This window comes from Aptenodytes forsteri, unplaced genomic scaffold (assembly GCF_000699145.1).
Source record: "Aptenodytes forsteri isolate BGI_AS27 unplaced genomic scaffold, ASM69914v1 Scaffold184, whole genome shotgun sequence".
Lineage (NCBI taxonomy): Eukaryota > Metazoa > Chordata > Aves > Sphenisciformes > Spheniscidae > Aptenodytes > Aptenodytes forsteri.
Genome location: NW_008796078.1, coordinates 442,151 through 451,817, shown reverse-complemented (window position 1 = coordinate 451,817; position 9,667 = coordinate 442,151).

The following is a 9,667-nucleotide window of genomic DNA, read 5'->3' as shown; positions in this document are numbered from 1 at the left end:
GGCTGGGCTGTAATAGTGCTGCTTCTGCGGACAGTGACCCGTTGTCCGTTATGGCAGTTTCAGGACAACCTACTGCACGTTACCTGCAATGTTGCAGTCCCGCACCTGGGTTTTAAAAGGAGATGAAGAGAGTCAGGGACCTAAATCCCATTGAAATTTGAGAGTTCCAGCAATTTTTAATCTTTGCTAGTAAATCTTGTTAGGTTATAGGTAAACAAACAACTTCCCTTCCTGCTCTTAAGTCTTTAGTAAATTGGAAGTAATTCCAGTGGAAGAGGAATGAGCCACCTTCTTTCTTCTGCAGCGTAAGAGCCGGCACGCGGCCAACTATCCCAAGTAAGCTGCTTTGAAGAGATCTGCAGTCGAACTTACTTTGTGGTGGTTTTGCTCATAGTCACATAGTCCTCAGATTTTGAAAAGCATGTCCTTGGCTGTTCTAAGATTTATTGCAGTGGAATGCTAAATGACCTGAATGAAGTTTTTAGGATCTGGCCCTCGTTTGTAAATGGAGAAAGGCATGCCTGGTAGTTGATAAAATTTTGTGCCGCTTTTTCCACTGTCTCTCATTTCACCTTTGGCGAGAACCTGTTTGACAGCTACAGACACACCGCTGAGCTCTTGAAGTGCAGAACTACCTGTCTCTCCCCACACCTTCTAGACCTCCAGGATCCTGCTGATAGATGAGAGGGATGATTCACTCCCAGAAATTCAGCTTCTCTTCATTCCATTTCTGCTGTTCTAATTAGGTTCAAATATTTTCTTTTAACACTGACTTTGTGTAGGATAGAAACCTTAAAGCTATTGTATTTCTTTCAGGAGCATATTTTCTTCTTTTACCCAAGCCTTTCAGAATTTTTTTTCCATAACTTTGGTTTGAGGAAACTTGTCTTAGGATTGCTGCTTCTGAAGTGAGTTAAGAGGACTCTGAACTTCTCATTAGTCTTCAAAATACTGATACTCATTTTTATTCTTTTGGGCAGGGGAGAGGAAGAAGGCAGATTTTTGGTGTCAAAGCTTTGTATTTATTCCTCTGTTTCGTTCAGAATGGATTTTTTTTTTTGAGTTAAGCAATCCTGACCTGATACACTCTTTCTTCCCATGGGTTTTATTTGCACCTGAAGTAATCAATACAATCAATAAGCCAAAAACTTATTTCATGTCTGAAAATGCTTCTGCTACCTTGCAAAGTTAAACATGAAAGATCAGACTTTTTGAAGTGTAAACTTAGATGCAGACTTCATCTCTAACAGTTTCCAAATTAGTAAGAGAAGTTTCAGAAGTATAGACAGTTCTTCCTTACTGTTGTTAAGTTGAAGTGTTCTTAGGAAATAAGTAGTTTCATTATAGGTGTTTTATCATCCTCCATTTTCAGGCACTATAGTAATGAGTGCTGTAGAAATGTCATTGAATGTTTTTAATGTCGCTATTTTGGCTGTATAAGCACTTCCATTCTATAGCAGTGACAACTATCTTTTGAACTAGAACTTCCTATATTTAGCCTCTTACCAATTCAGTTCTTCTAGAAGCTTGAACAAAACCAGTTAATTGTTATCTTTTAAATACTACTCTTTTTTCAAACAAGTTTCATAACCTGATGGCAGGTGGGCAGAAGCTTGCACTGTAGCAGGGGGAGATTTACTCATTTACAGATAATGCCTTTTGGTATTTGAAAAGGCATTTATATTTGTCTGCAGATGCCGGGGGGGAGGGGGGCCGTAACTTAAAAACTTGGATTTCTGTCTTTTTAATTAAATACTGTTCTGCTGTCTTCTTTGGGCAAAGCAGGTAATTCTAGAATAAAGCCCCTAGTGTAATTAGTAGCATCTTTGAAAGTTTTTATGTGGAAAAGAAGTTGATTTTGGTCTGTTTTCTTTGTTTTTCCCCAATATCCAACCCTGCTGGAGGACAACATCCTTCAGTCCTTGCTGACTAAAGCATATGTGTATTTCAAGGGGGTTGGCTCTTGTGGAAAATAAATAATAGGACAGATGAGTGTATAAGAGGCAGCGTTAAGCTTTGTATAAGTGATCTTAGATACAGTATTTACTGACTTTGATTATCCTACGTTGTTACTTAACTTACTGACGTAGTTTGTATACAGAACCTTAAAGACTGGTCTGTGTGAATCCATATATACCAATAAGTGAATGAAAAATGAGAGTGGTGAGCTATCATTCATTTTTCATTGCCCCACTCAGACAAGTAATATTCTGCTTTTATCTGTATTAATGAGAGTTCTGGTTTTATCTGTATTAATGAGAGTGACTGTTTGAAGGTGCGTTTTATAAGCTGAGCATCATAAATTGCAAATTGAACCCATAAGTTCATTTTTTAGACAGTATAACATAGTTTGTGGACTACCCTTAATGGACCTACAGGAGAGGAAAAAGATAGGTCTTGTCCATGGACTTAAACGTGTCGTGCGAGAGTCTGCATCTCTAATAGAAAAATGGAAAGAATTGGCAAATCAGAGAATCTCAATGGTATTAGAGAGTAGTGAATGCACATGGACCTTGTTTTGAATGAAACCGGTGTTGTTACATACTATGCTTCTGCTATTTACTGCTGACTATGTTGTCTTTTACAGTTGGGATATGCTGTGAAGCGGTTTTATGAAAGACTGTTGACCTTAGTCTTTGTGTACATGATGCATTCTTATAGTTGCTCATTAGTAGTTACAAACACTTAGTATGAGTTAGCGTTGGGAAAGTGTGCGAAGGCCTGTAAATGGAAAGTTGTCTACGTTCACAGAATCAGCACTGTGTAATTTTGTGTTTCAGTTTATATTTAGTTGTCTGCCTCTCCAGATTATCTCCATTTTGTTTCATTTCTTTAAAAAATGCAAAATCAAAGTTTCAGGTTATCTTTTGCCTTGTGTTTATTCAGTAACTGATGCCAGCTCAAATTCACATAGTTCATAGTCACAGTTAGATGAAACAGGTGTTTGGGAGGAGTTGTTTTTCTCATTTTTTGCCCTTTCCTCCGGGATATTATGTTCCACAGATTTGCAAGACTGAAGTTGAGGAGGGGCATTTGGGAAAAAAGAAGAAATTGTATTAAATAAAAGTTGAAATCTAGAATAACTGAGGTATGTTGGCAAGTTCAGGATTAGTCTCATTCTTCTGAATTGGTTCCTAAAGTATGAAAAAGAATTGAGTCTCTGATCTTTCTTTAAATTTGTTCAGTCTCCTAAACATGTCAAAACTGTTGCTGCAGTATGACATTTTCTATTAAAGACTTGTTTTAAACTTTTCATATAGAGTGTTAAATTGCTATTGTGTGGTGAAGCTCCTGTCAGGTCTACCTATAATACAGATAAATGTTACCTTTTGAGAGGAGGAGCAAATCTTTTTTCCTGGGTTTTAGGTTTACTAGAAAAGGAAGTTCTTGGAGGATATTACAGTTTGCTGTAAAGCTTATCAAAACCAACCAACCGAACCCCTTCCTCTTCAAGCCCCCACCCCAAAGCAGCACTTATTTTGTGATGAGACCAGCAGTGCTCTGAGACAATGCCTTGGAGGTAGACCAAATCTGTCAATCACTATGCAGGAGGTACGGCTCCATCTTTTAAGGAACAATCACTTTTTAATCTACTTACCTCTTCCACTCCATGCTGGCAGAATAGCTTTTCACTGCTGCAGAATCCATTTAAGGAAAGTGGAGAAGGAAAGGGTTTTGCCTAAAATCCTGCAGCTCTTGGATGTTTCAATTGACAAAGAGGATTCCCTTTCAAATTGCGCGTTCTGCTTGCTTCTGCTGGGTACAGCCTGACAGAGCTGGGAAGGAGAGGTGGATGTTGCGATTCCTGCATTTCTGCTACTGACTGCGTATTGTCATGGAGCCCTGCCTGTTCTACAGAGGCTCAAGCCTTTTTTGGGGTCAGACTAGAGTTGATTTTTTTCTCTTGGCCTTTATGGGATTACTCTCAGCACTGGTTACTCAGCTCATCTTCTGAGCCTGGAATGGAGCACGGTGCAGGCCATGAATATTCCTTGCAGGAGGAATCTGGAGAAGTTGAGTGTAGAGATTGCCCACCCAAACAAGGGTAAGGCTTGAATGTCAAGGGATGAGTGAAGAATAAAACACAGACACTGAAATGGTGTCAATATTTAATGTTGTAAATGGTAACTGGCAGATGCCATAAGCAAACTATAGGCATAGATTCCCCACCACCACACACACCCTCTGAGGGAGTATAATAGTGTAGTAGGCATTTCCTGACACTCCTGGGAGATGTGGATAATACTGGATCGTCATCTCCAGTTGTTGTTATAGGTCACCTAGGAGCAAAAGTCTAGTTATTAGGACCAGTTTTGGTAGCGCATTGCTATGACCTCCCTGTGACTCTTTCAGCAGATGGCCAAAGTGGAGTAGTAGCCCAGGTGCAAGAGAACAGCAGTAGGTCAGGGTGCCCCTTACTTTCTTCATGCTCCTTCTCTTAGCTTCCAGTCATGTTTTTTGGTGTGTAACCGTCGACCTATTCAGATAACACTACTGAGGAATTTTGTGCCTGGCGTTTTTGGTTGTTCAGAGATGAGTTGTTTTTATTTGTGAGTGTGTGTTAGAGTTGTTCACTTCTTGACGTACTGATGTTCCATGCAATGAGGTGCAGCCAATGTATCCTCTTCCAGATATGCTCATTGCTACACAGTGATGACAACTTCAAAATTCAGAGAAGTGAATATTGAGCTCTCCATTTGTCATGAATAGGAGTACATTTTATCTGCTCTGTAGTTGAAGAATATGTAGTTCCATATCTTAATAGGCCATTTTTCAGAGATATTCTTGGAGCAAACACTAGACAATATATCTCTGTCACTGTAATTTCTTGTCTTTTAAATTAACAATATTGGAAGGGTTTATAAAAATTCAAGTAGTGATTAGGTTCTGAGCAGGAAATGTGCTGCTCTTGCCCTTTCCTGGATAACCTCAGCCAAGCTTCATCCAGAATGAAGGATCCAGGCTAAGGATGCCGAGTTATTGTGTAACAGACCATTTAATACCATCTTGATGAATGCCCTGTCTTGAAATGGAAGTGAAGACTGTCAGTTTTGCCAGCCTCCCTTGCCTCTTGGACTGTGGTAGCAGTTTTAGATGGTAGCAGTTTTAGATGGTAGCAGTTTTAGATGGTAGCAGTTTTAGATGGTAGCAGTCAGCCCCTGCTCATTTTGTCTGCTGAGGGATAGGAAATGGGGGAGTGAGAACAGGCTGCAATTACTAGGTGCAAATGTTTACTCCCAGAGCTGCTAACTAACTTTAATTGTTGGTATCCACTCACTTCCTTCAAGGTAGAGAGCGTAAACACTTGCATTCTGTAATATCAATCGGTTCTCACTCCAGTGCTCGGGGGTATTAGACCTAAAGGATGTCATGGAAAGGAATGAGGCAGGTGGTGGTTGTGTTTTTTGAAAATTTTGAGAAACATTGCTCTGCAGTAATCATTTCCAAATTGATCTGTTTCACCTGGTAGCGCGTAGAATCATGATAAATACACTGCAGCAAGTCTGTAGAAAAATTGAGTAGTAATGTTTGTGAGTTTTTTAAAGTAAAAATGTCCTGCAAGCGCGTTTACAGTCTGTTAAAACTTCTGAGAATTAACAATGGCCTGTTTGGTCTGAGATCTTTGTGAGAACTTTATAGAACTTGTCTAGAAACTTCTGCAAGAAGGATGAGAAGCTGTGTCTAGTCACTAGTCACATTGTGAGTACTAGTTCATGTGCTTCCTGTTTCTGCTGGTTGGTAAACCTCTGTGGATACGCCTACCGAGATTCTGTAGGACATCTATTATCTCTTCCTCACTTCTTTCTTAACCACCTCTTGTTTAAGAAGACTAAGTAGCTACTTCCAGTAAAAGTAAGCTGGTGTAAACTGTCAAGAATTCAGTAGGTTCTTAACAGATTACTCCCGTTAACTGCCTTTCCTTACAATTCACAACACTTCGAGCATGGTTATCTAAGTAAGAGGAGCGAGTTCTGTAGTGTTAAGGGCAAAATGACCAACTGACAAGACTATGAAATGAAGTTGCATTTAAAGGAAACAATGTTGTAAAAGCTAAATTGTGTAGAATGGATATTACACCCCAAAGCATTTATTTCTATGCAAAGTAATCTGGATTTCCAGCAGTAGATCTGTTTGATGTTCTGCGTGAATCTGGGAGTTTTAGTGTTGTTCTTTGACTGTAGTTGGTGTAAGCTAGGGAGCAAATGCCTGGTTCCACTGGTGACCACAAGCATTTTGTTGTTCACCTTTGTTATCCTGCAATGCATTTAAGTTGGAACTGGTACTGGCAGTTTTAATAGGTCACACTTACTCAGGGAGCCCTGGTTTTCTGGCTTCCTCAGTGTGCAGCTGTAATGTGTATCACCTCTTGTTTAAGAAGACTAAGTAGCTACTTCCAGTAAAAGTAAGCTGGTGTAAACTGTCAAGAATTCAGTAGGTTCTTAACAGATTACTCCCGTTAACTGCCTTTCCTTACAATTCACAACACTTCGAGCATGGTTATCTAAGTAAGAGGAGCGAGTTCTGTAGTGTTAAGGGCAAAATGACCAACTGACAAGACTATGAAATGAAGTTGCATTTAAAGGAAACAATGTTGTAAAAGCTAAATTGTGTAGAATGGATATTACACCCCAAAGCATTTATTTCTATGCGTAGTAATCTGGATTTCCAGCAGTAGATCTGTTTGTTCTGCGTGAATCTGGGAGTTTTAGTGTTGTTCTTTGACTGTAGTTGGTGTAAGCTAGGGAGCAAATGCCTGGTTCCACTGGTAGTTGGGCAAAGCTAGGGAGCAAATGCCTGGGTCCACTGGTGACCACAAGCATTTTGTTGTTCACCTTTGTTATCCTGCAATGCATTTAAGTTGGAACTGGTACTGGCAGTTTTAATAGGTCACACTTACTCAGGGAGCCCTGGTTTTCTGGCTTCCTCAGTGTGCAGCTGTAATGTGTATCACCGAATCACAGAATGATTGAGGTTGGAAGGCACCTCTGGAGGTCATCTTGTCCAACCTCGCCCCTGCTCAAGCAGGGTCACCTAGAGCCAGTTGCTCGGGACCGTATCCAGATGACTTTCGAGTATCTAAAAGGATGGAGACTCCACAGCCTCTCTGGGCAACCTGTGCCAGTGCTTGGTCACCCTCACAGTAAAAAAAGTTTTCCTGATGTTCAGAGGGAATCTCCGGTGTTTCAGTTTGTGCCCGTTGCCACTGGTCCTGTCACTGGGCACCACTGAAAAGAGCCTGCCTCCCTCTTCTGTACACCCTCCCTTTAGGTATCTTAGACATTGATTTGATCCCCCCGAGGCTTCTCTAAGCTAAACAGGCCTGACTCTCTCAGCATTTCCTCATATGAGAGGTGCTCCAGTCAGTTATCTTAGTGGCCCCTCACTGGTCTCTCTCCAGTATGTCCACGTCTGTGTTGTACTGGGGAGCCCAGAGCTGGACACAATACTCCACGTGTCTCACCTGTGCTGAGTAGAGCCCTCAACCTGCTGACAACACTCCTCCAAATGCAGTCTGGGATACCATTAACCTTCTTTGCCTCAAGGGCCCATTGGTCAACTTGATGTCCACCAAGAGCCCCGGGTTCTTTTCTGCCAAGCTGCGTTCCGGCTAGTTGGCCCCAGCATGTACTAATGCAAGGGGTTGTTCCTCCCCAGGGACAGGATGTTACACTTCCCTTTGAACTACGTGACTAGAAGGGAGACGGTAATGTTTTGTGTGAAGTTACGTGTTAATGCCAAAACTACTGGAGCTTAGCTGTTTGCCCCTTTTGATTTAAGGGATGCTGATAAAGTTATTCAAAAGAGGCGGTGTCTGTAGTGTTAGCTTCTAGGAGGGAGACACTGAGAAGTATATTCGGGACTGTTACTAGCTTTACCTGCTGGTGTCGTGCTCTTCAGGTGATAATGGCAATCGATTGCTGACTGATTGTTTATTCGGTCTTGGAGTTTTCTGATAGGATAGACAAACATTGTTAAAGAAAGGGCTTGCGTGTATCTGATCCTGCACTGTGGCAGTACTGTAGAATAAAGGACCTTTTGAGTCCTTTGCAGACTTTTCTTTTTTTTTTTTGGTAAAACGATTGCACTTTCATGTACACTGATATTTTAGTCTCATTTCCTCAAGATGTAATTCTGCTACGCTTTGAGTTCAGATGTTTGTGTTCAAGTTGCATCTTTGAATCATTAGCCTTTGGGCAGCGGTTTGTGGAAGTTTTCCAACTAGCAGCTTCTTATAAACAGCTATCTCTCCTGCCAATAACAGACTTGATCTCCCATTCCCCAAGAAAGGTAATGTTCAGATAAACTGGAGTGCATTAACACACTTCCTCTCTGTGGACATTGGCTTCTTACGGTCTTGGTGAATCTGGGTGTAAACACTACTGAAATTACTGGGATTTTGCTTCTGAAATCTTTTCTGAACCTGTGGTGGTTGTTTGTTTGTTTGTTTTTTCCCCAAAGCACCAGCAGAAGCAGTAATCTAGCTTCTGCTTAAATCTGCAAGAATAGAAGGCACAAGCAAGGCAACTGTATTACAACTGTGGAGTTCACTTTTAAAATATAACCATTAGAAGAAATCTGGGAATGAGCATGGAAAAACATTTGGGCTCTGGTCCTGTATTCATATTTGTGGACGTGGATCACTTACAGGCTTTGTTGTTCATAGGGATCTAGAGAGTTGCATAAATCTTCCCTGTTGGGTCAGACTGGGGGATTAGGATCACAGTTCTCTAATAGAGTTTTTAGAGATACTTTTGTACAGAATTCTGAAAGATGCAAAAACGTTCTAGTAGCATCACAAACTTATTTATTGCTTAGTTGTTTGTTTTGTTTTTTTTAATCTGTGTACAAGCCTGACTTAAGGGGGATGAAAAGAGATGAACCTGCAAGTTAAATAATCCAAGGGTAGATTCAGTCATTGCAATTCTTAAATAACTTTGAGGATAATGATACAGGAAGACCTCTTCTGTTCAAAAGCTAAACAACTTTTCAGCAGTGGAAAGGAAATAATAAATTTTTGCTAAAGCTTTACTGCCAGTGACTTACTGTCCGATAGAGTGGAGTTATTTAAAGTATTAGGAGTCTTTCCTTTGTTAGAAAACACTGCTGCAAACATGCTAGCTACGCTAGATGTTTTTTGGAAGACAGTGCTCTTCTAACTTGATATCCTAGAACTTTAGCAAACCTGTTCCCACAAAACCTCACGGATATCAATCTAAAGTCAGTCAGTAGCAGAATAAGAAGCTGCACTGAGAAGCAGTCCTTCATGCTTAATCTTAAAAGGTAATAAGATAATAATACTATTTCAAATATTTCTGTATATTTATCCCATGGAGATGTATACTCCTTAAAATTACCTTTTATGGCTCTTTCTTGTGCTTCCAGAGCAGCTCGTGGTGTGTCAATTAAGTGGCAGAAAGCTCTGTGTTTATGTTTGTATTCAGTGAGTTTGGAGCAAATAATGTTACAATCATTCCTGCATTTTTTATGGTGTTTGGATTAAAAGTAGAAGAAAAAAACGGTTCACTTCTAGCTTTTTCTTGAACAGATCCGAATTACTAGATGTACTTCTTATCTCTAACATACAGAAATGTTTACCGGCTGACCAGCCCAGAAACAGCAATGCTGTAATACCTCTTCAAACTAGCGGCTGGTGATTTCCCTGTTT